The sequence below is a fragment of the Ambystoma mexicanum genome, chromosome 10 (assembly GCF_040938575.1).
Source record: "Ambystoma mexicanum isolate Mex_15411 chromosome 10, UKY_AmexF1_1, whole genome shotgun sequence".
Taxonomy (NCBI): Eukaryota; Metazoa; Chordata; class Amphibia; order Caudata; family Ambystomatidae; genus Ambystoma; species Ambystoma mexicanum.
In genome coordinates, this window is record NC_090932.1 from 218,354,023 (window position 1) to 218,366,060 (window position 12,038).

Here is a 12,038-nt window from a genome sequence, read left to right on the forward strand (position 1 = left end):
ATGGTGCGCCGCTAATGACCTCTGCCTTAATGCCAGTAAGACTGAGATTCTCCTCATCGACACACCCACTCCCTCCTTCCCTGCAGCTCTCTGGCCAGCCTCTCTTGGCCCCCTTCCTGCCCCTACCTGCAATGCAAAAAACCTCGGGGTTATCTTCAACTCCACACTCTCCTTCTCTCCTCATATATCTGACCTCTCAAAGAAGTCACACTACCAGCTGCACCTCCTCAGAGGTATTCTTCCCTTCCTCTCCTTCCCCCAGAAGCTCACTGTCTCCCGAGCCCTGGTTCTCTCAAAGCTGGACTACTGTAACAGCCTCTATCTTAATCTGCCTGCCTCCACTCTCCGCCCTCTGCAACTTATCCAGAACAGAACTGCGAGACTTGTCCTTGGCCTCAAGCCCAGGGACCAAATATCTCCAGGACTGAAATCTCTACATTGGCTCCCAGTGGCTACAAGGATAAAGTTCAAAACCCTCTGCATTGTCCACAAGGCCTTCTGGGGCCTGGGGCCTAAATACCTTCAACTCTCTCTTCCTAAATATCTTCCTTCCCAAGCCCTTCGCTCATCCGTCTCCAACTCCCTCAGGGTCAGCCGCTTCTCGAAGCAATGAGCTGGGGGTAGATCTCTCTCTGCGGCTGGGGCCTCCCTCTGGAACAGCCTTCCTGTCTCCCTGAAACTTGAGGAGGACCATCTCCGGTTCCGGAAGCACCTCAAAACCTTCCTCTTTGCCTCTACTTTCTCTCTCCCTCTCCCCTGATAATTCTTGCTGAAACTGCACTGTATCTGCAACTGGGGCACTCTTACCGACCCCGATCCTGGGCCCTGCCAATCTCGATTTGCACTGCCTACCTGGCAACCCCTCCCTGGCAATCCCTGCACTGCGGGACTGTCTCTGTATCCCGACAGCCCCCACTTCCCAGCACTTGTCTGCACTTACCTTGCACTTGCCACCAGCTGGCCCTCTTTATTGATTATCTATTTATTTTTTATTCTACTTACCTCTTATTTATTTATTTTTATTCTACTTACCTTGTACTGCACTTCCCCCTTCCCCTTGCACCTTCTCCCTTCCCCCTACCCCTGCACTTGCGCAATCTGAATGACACCTGGCCTAGTAGGATCGTTGTCTGTCTTCCCTTTGTTCCCCCCTCCCTGCCTCGTCGCGCCTTGAAACACTTGTGTATAGGCGCGCTACAAATGCCATATCATATCATATCATATCATATCATGTCAGACCTGCCAGGAGTAATGGCCCCTGCAGGCATACTTGTAATCTTGCAGTCCAGAAAGAGTGCCGGTACGCTGCTACCGGCACCCTTATTTCTGGACGGCCAGGCTTGTAATGAGGCCCAATGTGTCTCTTATAAATTGGAAAATTCCCATTCTCTTTTATCAATGTGTAATTCGTGTTATTCTTTATAACAGACACACTGTTCTATAATAGAAATTGTAATATTATTGCAATAATGATCCTACAAATGATAGGACTGTTTTTAGGATTCCCAGAAAATTTGACAATATCAGCGTGTCATCTCACTAAAGCTGGATAAGACCAAAGTATGTACACAAAAACAGCATGCAGAAATGTATGCAATGTTATAGGCAACTTAAAATGTCATGTGCAATCTTGGTGGACTATTTGCTAAATTCATTTGTTTTCCATTTAAACTTTTTTTACTTCATCTGTTCTTTGGTTTGGCTCTTGGTAGCCGATCTCATCTGGTTCTGTGGAACTTCTTCTCTTGCTTCACTGTCAGTGGGTGCAGGAGGGGTAAGGGTCTCTCCTTCGTAAAACATAAAGTCATTTAGTTGTAACCAAGCTCTACTTCCTTCGATATTCACTGCCGTGGGAGTGACCCCTGCTACTAAGTATGCTCCTTCAATACAAGGCTTATTCCAAGTGTGGACACAACTCTTTACAAGCGCTTGGTCACCAGGGTACCTACTAGGTTATTTCAGCAAGTCTATAGTGTCAACTATATGGCTGTTTCTTCAATCTTCATTTGACACTTCCCTTCAGTTTCATATCTGTTGGGAAATAAAGGAAACACTAACGGTCATATTTGTCAAATAATCATGCTTCTCACCCCTAATGTTTTTGTTACACTATTGGTGTCAATTTCTATTCGAGTGGGAGGAGCAAGTGGTACTCTCATGTGGCATGAAGTCCCCAACTCATGAGGAGTTCCTCAGTGCAAATAATGCAAGGGGTAGGCAATGTAACCACCCCTTCTTCAAAGTCATTTTAATCTTAGCTATCCTTTTGTTAAGGAGTCTGTTTAGTCTCTCACAAATTCCATTCACCTGTGGATGATAGGCAGTTAAAAATGTGTGCTTTATGCTTACTAAAAAAAGTGATCTGTTCGAACATTTCATTTTCAAAATGCAGCCCATTATCAAACTGCAGGACTTTGCACACCCCCCATCTAGGAAACAACTCATATATGATACATTTGGCAGGACATGTTACATTGGGGTGCATTCATGGACCTGCCTTAAACCAACCGGAAAAGAGGCATACTGCCACTAACATGTATCTGTAACCATTGCATGTTTGCAACATAGCCACATATCTATATGTAGATGCTGAAAAGGACCATTGGGTCTAGGGAATACTCCTCTTACTGTTCGTAAAATATGCCCTGCTGTTAACCTCTGGCAGATAATGCAGTTCACAATAAACTGTGCCACGTGTTCTAACAGATTTGGGGAAAAACAGTCTTCTGCAATCATGGCAGCAAAAATCTCTCTAGTTGTGTATGTGGGATGTTAAGCTGCTCCAGTGACACCTTCAATAATGCTAGAGGCTTAACTGGATTTCCGGTACAATCCTGTCTCCATATAGCCTCTGTGGGGGACAAGGAACACCCCTGTCTCTTCCATAAATCCTGCTCTTTTTGTGGAGTGCCGCCTTGTAGCTCAATTAACTGTACAATGGATAAAATATTAAAATCTTCCTTCACCATCATACATCACTCTGACATTTGCTCTGACTGTCTTCTTCAAAATCAGAAATATTTGGAAAACATGCTGCCCTTTTCACTTCAATATCCACGGCTTTGTTACCTCGAGAAATCATGTCTGCCCTCTTAGTATGGGCTGTGAATTTCACCACATGTTGCACAGGTATGCCGACTGCATGGAGGAAACCCCTCCTTTTCCAGCATGACAACTCTGCCTGTATGATTGACATCACATAGTTAGAGTCGGAGCAAACTATCACTTCCTCGCCACATACCTCTGAGGTGCGGTGATAAGCGCCACTAATTCTGAAGACTATGTTGAACTATGTGAAGGCAATCTTGCACTTGTCACTACTTCAAATTCACCATTGTTTGTTAGCTTCACAACTGCTGATCCACTATGTCTCTCTCCTGTTGTTTGGTCAATTTTTGAAGAACCATCAAAGAATAGAATTCCCCCCCCCCTCCAAGAGCATTTTCTCTAACAAATATACCTTCATCTGCTTCTCTGGACATTGAATACTGCTTTGCTCATGACAAAGTTGCACTTGGCTCGAGCTTAATTTTAAATGCTAATGCTCCACTCAATAGACCCATACCATATAGACTGTTGGTCCATAAGATGCTTGGGAACTTTTCTAAATCATCCTGGATAAATTGTGGCTTCTTTTTTACTGTCATGGTACAGAGTGTAGAGACCACTAAAGATGACCCAGTAACGGAGAACACAAAGGTTATGTGGATAAACCACACAAAACTTAGAATCCATCCTTATAGGAGACTCTTATGCCCTATTTGCAGGAAAAAGGCCTCAAGAACTACATTACCCAGGCTTCTCTGGGCCCAGAACTACAGGGACAAGCCCAAAAGGGGCGGGACTTGCGCGTGCGTGCACACAAGACCAACCAAAGCATGGGGCTTGTGCTTAAGCTGCCGACCGGAGAAGACGTCTCCTGAAGAGCTCCGTGTGCAGGGATCAGCATGAGGGGCCACGCCCCAACCAACCCCAATCCAGGCCCCTTGCCTTGAGAAACTAAGTACCGCAAGTTTTAGACAGACTCCAGTTGCAAGGGGGAGGATGCGCAAGGCCGCGACGCCACTTCGTGGGGCTAGCATAACCAGTGAAGGTTGCCTGGGGCTCGCACAGGGGGGCTCCGCCCACGATCCACTGTCCCCCTGCTACAGGACAGCTAAGTCTTTTCACTGGGCATTGGAGTGAAACCCTGAGTTAACACGTGCATAATGCTGCACCATCTCACGAGGGCTGAGCAGGACATAAGATTTGCATGACAATTAGCCAAGAGGAGGAACTGCGTAGAACAGTGCAGTTAGGCCGCCACACGCCACGTGCAGCAGATCGCACATCCACAATTCAGATCACTCAAGGGTCCGCGACCCAGTGAATCCACCAGTACAATGCGGGGCGACATGCGGCTTATTACGCATGTGTCGATAATTAAGGGCGTTAACCCGCGTATTAACACATAGTGCTCCACACTGCTAGCACACGCAACAGGTTGAAAAATTAACCAACTGCATGCTGCAAAGTATTGTTTAAGGTGTGTGCAGGACCAGTACAGTGCGGGGCCACATGCGGCTTATTCCGCATGTGTCGATAATTAAGGGCGTTAACCCGCGTACTAACTCATAGTGCTCCGCACTGCTAGCACTCGCAAAAGGGTGAAGAATTAACCAATTGCATGCTGGCAAAGTATTGTTTAAGTTGTGTGCAGGAACACACCATGTAGTAATTCCTTTCTCGCTTGCAGCGGTAATACGCTCCAGACAGATACCGGACCTGAGAGTACGCAGGCAGGAGGCCAGTGCTAAAACCAGAGATAATAAGTCTCTTTAAACTCACTATTGTGCATAGTGTAAAGTGTAATGTATGATTATTGTGTTCTCCTTTGTCACCTTCCCAATCCACCACCCCTCTCCTAAACCTCTCACCGGTTTTCCTACTGCTGAACCTATCCAACCAACGTGTTCCTAATCCTCTTTCCCCGCTGGAGTCTCAGCGCCTTATGTAAGCTAAGACTTGCAGGCGTTCAGACTGCGGAGGGGATGGTTTGTTCGTGCCACTCCTGAGCCTGAAGACTGGAGCCCTGACATGTACCTAGCCATTTTATGTGGTATTTCTCTATTTTCAAATTTAATCCTACAAGTGAGACTTATGAAAAATACTAACCCATCATCTGAATTCCTTTCTCTAAATATCTGTCCATCTGTCAAGTCGGTTAGTCTGAATCCTTCATCAAGGGATATTACTGTTCTCCATACTCTTCCCTCAACATCTGTCCCATGTATAAACACCCTTTCCTCTCTCAATATCACTTCCGCCAATTCTATGGAGATAATCTGCCCTTCCTTATCATCCATGGATATTTCTGGCCTAAACAAAAATTCATCAGGTATTCTCAATAGTTTGCCTATCAATCCAGTAAGCCATTTCAACAAATATGTGCTCCATACAAAAATACTTCTGGGCCTTTAAAAGCTACTATGAATTATCTCACATGTATATGAGGTATCCCTGGAGTAGAACACACTATCCCTTTTTTCACTGATAGATATCATCATGTTAGGTTTTTTCATCAAGCCACGTCCTAATATGTTAACTCATGTCTACCGAGAATACACTAGTGGGAGAGACACGTCATGTTCTCCTATAGAGACTGATAAATCACCAGTAAAAGGAACTAAACTCATAGCCCCAGAGAATCCCTGTGCATTCATGACAATGCCAGACATTGGGTACTTTCCCTCTCGAATACAAGAACGAGTCACTCCACTGCAGAAAATGTCTTGCCTCCAATCTTTAACCTGACCCTTGGTTCTTCTTGGGGGGTCTGGTGTCACTTATAGTACTGAACACACAGATCGCTCTGTGGGCTTTCCTATGGTGGATATAAATGCATCCATGTACCTGTGAAACAATTCCCTCCCATTTCTGTCACACTACCTATCCCAGGTCTGGATGCTTGTGGGGCTCATGTATTCACATTCCATTGTGGCAACATTGCTTGCTGTGTCTGTGCTTGCTTGTTCTGTCCTTATTGGGTTTGCATAGGTGCTTTCAGTGGTTGCCCTTGTGGTGGCTGTGAATGCAAGAGAACTTGCCTTGTTTGTAGTATTTGCAGCGCACATGTCTGATTTTGCATATGATCGTGGGCATAATATTCCTGTGGTTCTGTATTACACTGTGGAGAATAGCCCATCCCCCTCTTGGACCATGCCAGTTTTGCTGCATGCCCCCTCTACTTCTTCGTGTTCAGCCATATGTTCTTTCCTCCCACAATTCCAGCATTGTTGTGGTTGTCCTCCATTAAAGCATCCTCACACTTGAGGGTTTCGAAATCCACCTCCTCTTCCTCTAGGTCCATTTCCTCTACCTCGTGGCCGAAACCTTTACCCACTTTCACCTATAGGATACCCTACATCATTTGGTTGCGCTGGCTGTAACTCTTGTATGGCCACACCTTCACTACTCATCAATACTGCTCCTTCTGTAGAAAATGTTGACAATTTAATTAACTTTGCTTCCTCCTGCTTTCTATTTTCAGCTTTTTCCATATTCTTCTCTTGTCATAATCAACAGTGATGTACGATAGTCAATTGTATTTCTGGCCATGTCATTGCTTCCATCCCTATCTGTTTCTTCATCTGCTGTTGCACTGGCTCATGCTTTCCCTGACATAAAATGTGACAGGATAAAGCTACCCCACGTTTCATTAATTTCAAGATGCCAACATTCTTTAATCTCCTGAACAAAAGCAACAGAATTTTCATCCTCACCCATTTTCATTTTCATAATCGCACTAATGTCTGAAGTGTCAGGATATTGTACTCTAAGCACCCTCCATATGGCTCATCTACAATTATTAAATGGTGTTCCATCATGTGTCATATTTTGTGCTGTCACACTCGCATATTCTGCTCATCTCCAAATGTTGTCTGCTCTCTTGCCTAATATAGCTGCTAGTAGGCCTTTTATGTCACCCACTGCTAACATGATTCCTGCTGTAATTCTCTCTAACTCATAAATACATTTTCCCCCACCTACAGTCAAGCTAGGTAATTTATATTTCAAATGATCTTTGTCCATGTGTGGCCATTTTATATATTGTGGTTGTACTCCCCTTTTCTAATAATGGGAATTGTGTAAATCCGGTCTACAATCGTACCAACCTACACTTCTTGTCTCCTCGGTGGGGCTTGTTTCAACTGTTCGTCTTCGTCCTGGCAATGACATTAATCTACTAACATAAGGTGTGACTATATACTCTGCTCTGCGCGACCGTGCTTGTGGTCGTTCAAAATATGGCGTGGGTTTTTGTGATTTTTCTTTTGGGTCTTCTAAATCTGACCACTTTACCCCTCTTTCTACATTTGACCCATTGAAAAACTGCATGCGCCTTCTCTTCACGCTCTCTCAGTTTCTTACCTTTCTTCGTCTGACATAATAACCCTGGTGTTATGGCTGTTATCCCTTTCCTCATCATCAAGATATACTATGCTTAAGGACAGTGATCTATTCTTGTCCACCATTATGTCATCCAATCTTTCTCCTGTTTCTTTTGGTGGAGATCCTTTGATACTCCCTTTGGTTGTGTAACAATCTTTCTCCCTCATTTGCCTATATAAATATCCAATTATTTGCCCTTTCCCTTCTGCCTCATGCTCATCAGCCCAAGGGGTCTAACCTCCCACACTGGCTTTTTAACCAATACCTGGCAACTCTTGCCCACTGCATTGCCATGTTCTGCTCAAATTTCCAGTGCCATGCTGATGACACTCAACTCATTTTCCGGTTGTCCTCGGCCACCTCCTCTCCCTCTCTCATCTCTGACTACCTAACTGCCATTCAAGATTTGTGTGCCACCAATGATCTTTGTCTGAATGCCAGCAACACTGAGATCCTACTCATCGGCACACCATCTCTATCCTTTTCCTTCACTCTCTGGCCGGCCTCCCTTGGCCCCACTTATACCCATTCCTGAGAGGCTAAGATCCTCGGGGTCATCTCTGACTCCAAACTTTCCTTCTCCGCCCATATGTCTGAGGTCTCCAAAAAGTCAAACTTCCTACTGCACCTCCTCAGAGGTACCGTGCCTTTCCTCTCCTTGCCTCAGAAGCTCACTGTCTCCCAATCTCTGGTTCTCTCTAGATTGAACTATTGTAACAGCCTCTTTCTAAATCTACCTGCCTCTACTCTCCACCCTCTGCAACTTATCCAGAACAGGACTGCGAGACTTGTCCTTGGCCTCAAGCCCTGGGATCATATCTCTCCATCCCTGAAATCTCTCCATTATCTCCCAGTGGATGGAAGGATTAAATTCAAAACCCTCTGCATTGTCCACAAGGCTTTCTGGGGCCTGGGTCCAAACCAAAATACCTACAGCTATCCCTCTGCAAATACCTCCCCTCTTGAGCTCTTCACTCCTCTACCTCTAACTCCCTCCGGTTCAATCATTTTTCAAAGAAACGAGCTGGGGGTAGATCTCTATCTTCAGCTGGGACCTCCCTCTGGAGCAGCCTCTCTGACACTGTAAAACTTAAGGAGAACCATTTCCGGTTCTGGAAGCACCTCAAGACCTTCCTCTTTGCTTCTGCCTTCTTTCCCCCTCTCCCCTGCTGATCGGCTCGCTCTTGGCACTGTGCACCTGGCCACCCTCTTTCCCCTAGATCCAGGTACCTGCTCACCCTGGCGGCCTCCTGCACTGCCTCGTGTGTACCCCTTGCACTGGTGGACTGTATCTGTACCCATACAGCCAACCCCCTGTTTTCTCTTTTTCTACACTTGTCAGTTTCACCCAGTCTGCTGCCATAAACACAGCACTTGCCACTTACTGGCTGCACTACCACTGTTTATTGCCTGCATTTTCAATGTATTTTTATTTATTACTTATCTTCTTTGCACTTCCACTCTCCCCCTTCCATGCGCTTTTTCCTTTTTCCCTTTCCCAAGCACGTGCACTTTCTCAATGTCACTAGGCCTAGTAAGATCGTTATTGTTTTGTGTTCTCCCCTGTTCCCCTCCCTTGCCTAGTCCTACTCTGAAACACTTGTGTACGAGCACGATACAAATAAAATATCATATCATATCATATCTTTATTCTCGGTATCCCTTGCAGCTCCCTACGGGGCTGTTGTGATGCTCTCTCTTCTCCCCATCGTTCTAATGCTTCAAGTGGTATTAGCCATTTATTAACAATGTTATCTATTTCATTATCCATTTTCCCACTACTCCTCCTAATTTCTTCTTCTCATCTCCCTTTTCTCTTCTTCCTCTCGCCTACTTTGCAAACTACCTTCTTTCCATGTCTGTGTTTCTATTTCTTTACATTTCATCTCATCTATTCTCTCGTTCTCTTATTCTGTTCTTCATACCTTTTTTAATCTTCTTTTCACTTCCTCTCTCTTTCCTTCTCCTCTATGTATACCCTTTCTCATTCCTTTTCCTTCTTTTATGGTTCCTCTCTATCTCTTCTTTCTCTAACATTCTCAATACCCTTTCCGTCTATTTTGAGTAATATTTGTTCTCCCATCCACTAGTTCTGTACTATTGTCACTTAATGGACTTTATCCTTCCCTCATTTGTGTCTCTTAGCTTCTTCTATCTCTATCTGTCTGTCCCTTCTTTCATCATGCTCTTTATGTTCATTGTGTGCTGATATGTATATATATATATATATATATATATATATATATATATATATATATATATATATATATATATAATTTTTTTTCTTTAATCTTGCTCTCTTCCATTTTGTCCTCACTACCATAAGCCGGGGCAATGTCGGTTTAACACACTCAGCCACTGCTTTTACCTCTTTTAGGGGACAAAATCCCTACATGTCCTCAGATGTACTATTTTTAGGAAGAGCCAAGGGCATTACATCCTCCCCTTTATGCTGATTAAGCATCCACTCCTTTTCAGGTGGGTCTTCTTTCTCGCTCTAATACATTTTCTATAGTTCTATAATGGCTAACCTTTTTCTGTAACTTTGTCCCTGTGTATGAAGCATGCAAATATTTTGTCATGTGTTGCAATACTGTTCTTGATAGTGACCCTTCTTGGAGCCAAGGCATGAGAATTTTGTCAGCCGTGCCCTTTTCCCATTTCAGTTGGTATTTCCTAATTGAGGATGTGTGTCTTGGCAATGGTTTGCGCAAGTGTAGAAGGGGAGTTTCCCCCATAATGACAAGTCGTTTTTAACTGTCAATAGGTACGGTTCTTTTATTTTATTATTACTTTCATTAATTATACCACAACAATGAATATGGGCCAGCACCATCCATCACCAGCCATTATCCCAAAATATCCACCAAACAATTTCCAAGCCTATACAATAGTGTTTTCTTTGTTTTCTTTGTTTCTTCATTTATGATTCTACCCATTCTTACTATCCTTAATTATTATTGACAATCTAAAAATGTTATTTGATTCTATTTTTTTTACTCAGCTGCTACTCTTGTATGATTAATTGACGCCAACCGCTTCTTTTTTAGTGCCTAATAACTAGTCAAATGATTTACTATTGTTCTATAGTATTTGCACTATCATTTTTAGTATTGTCTTCTTTACTGTTTCAGTATCTCATCTCTATTTTACTCCATTTTGGAGTGTCGTCTATCCTTCCTTGGACTTGCAGCAGGAATGCCTTAAAAAATACTCTGTTCTGGAGGAGTTTGATGCAGTCCCTTCAACCTCCTAATGTATATATATATATATATATATATATATATATATATATATATATATATATATATATATATATATAATATATAATGCAATCCCTTTTATTTGCCCCTTTAGATGTTTCTACTTAAATCCATTGTTTTGTTCAGTTCGAACCCTTGGTTATCGAGACTCTTCCCAATCGACCACTTCCCCTTCGGGTGATGGTGTGCCCCTACGGACCGGACACAAATTTATTCAAAGAGGTCCCTACAAACTCTCTCAGTTTACAAGTGTTTTTCTCCCGCTTTCCACAGCAAACTCTGCGGTCTTCCGGCTGGTGGAGGAAGGCGTCCAGAATCCAAGAGTCTGGATCTGAACCATCCTCTGCTGCCAAAATGTGCAGTAGCACCTGGAGCATTCTAAGTGTCAGATGGGATTAACAATAATGATCATAGGCCCAAATAACCGGACAGATGCAAAGAATGTGGCAAGATATTACTTTATTATCAGCTCAATAAAGTATTGAAACCTGGTGAACAGACAGATTGTAGCTCACACACTCTCAAAGTATTTCAATGATACAAAAGTCTTTATACCTCAATGCACGTCAGCTATGATGTCATCCTATGTAGCAAACAGTAACAACCTATCGAACAGAGGGATTGGTTAGGGGAACATATATACCTATTGCTTATTTAGGCATTAGTAACATCATTGGTTGCCCCTTATCAAGTAAGCACACCTTGAACTACCTTTAACTGTGTATAATACAGATAATAGCAGAATAACAGTGGCAGATTGGCTTCTGCAACAATGTCTAATCCATCATTACATAGACCGTCATGATTGGTTGACATTCACTCCCAACCATGGACATTGGGCTCTTTAGTAGTATTTAAGCAAAATTAAGCCCACGTGCGGTTAACAAGTCAGACAAGTGCCCACTTTGCCAATAAGCCTGCCATCTCTCATCAGTTTGGGCCTAAGCTAAGGCTTCTTCTTTGTAGTTGACCTTGCTGACTGTTCTATACTTTGGAACTTTAAAGGGAGTGAAGGTACATTGCTATCTTCGCCTGGAGCTTAATGTTTCCTGGTCTTGGACCACGTGTGAGGAGACCATGTTTTGTCCATTTTGACCTACTATTTAGTGCTATTTGAAATAAGTATACTGGATGTTATTCCTCCTCTTGGCCTCTGTAGACTTGGTTGCTCCCTCTTGCATATGTGTTCTGCATCTTTGATTGTTCAATACTTGCCACTTGCAAATGTTCACTCCTTTGCTTACTCTAAGAGAAATAAGTTGTGCAAATATATAGCTTATCCTCTTCAACTCCTTTTGTACATTGCAGTTTCTTCTTTCTGTGGCATCCTTGATCCCAAGCCAA

General features: G+C 43.5%; 1 protein-coding gene across 1 annotated transcript in view; it reads right to left on the bottom strand.

The window, feature by feature from the left end:
- Window positions 1-12,038, bottom strand: part of GFRA2 (GDNF family receptor alpha 2) — a 650,128-nt gene that overhangs the window by 608,455 nt on the left and 29,635 nt on the right. The gene's annotated exons all lie outside the window — the stretch shown is intronic.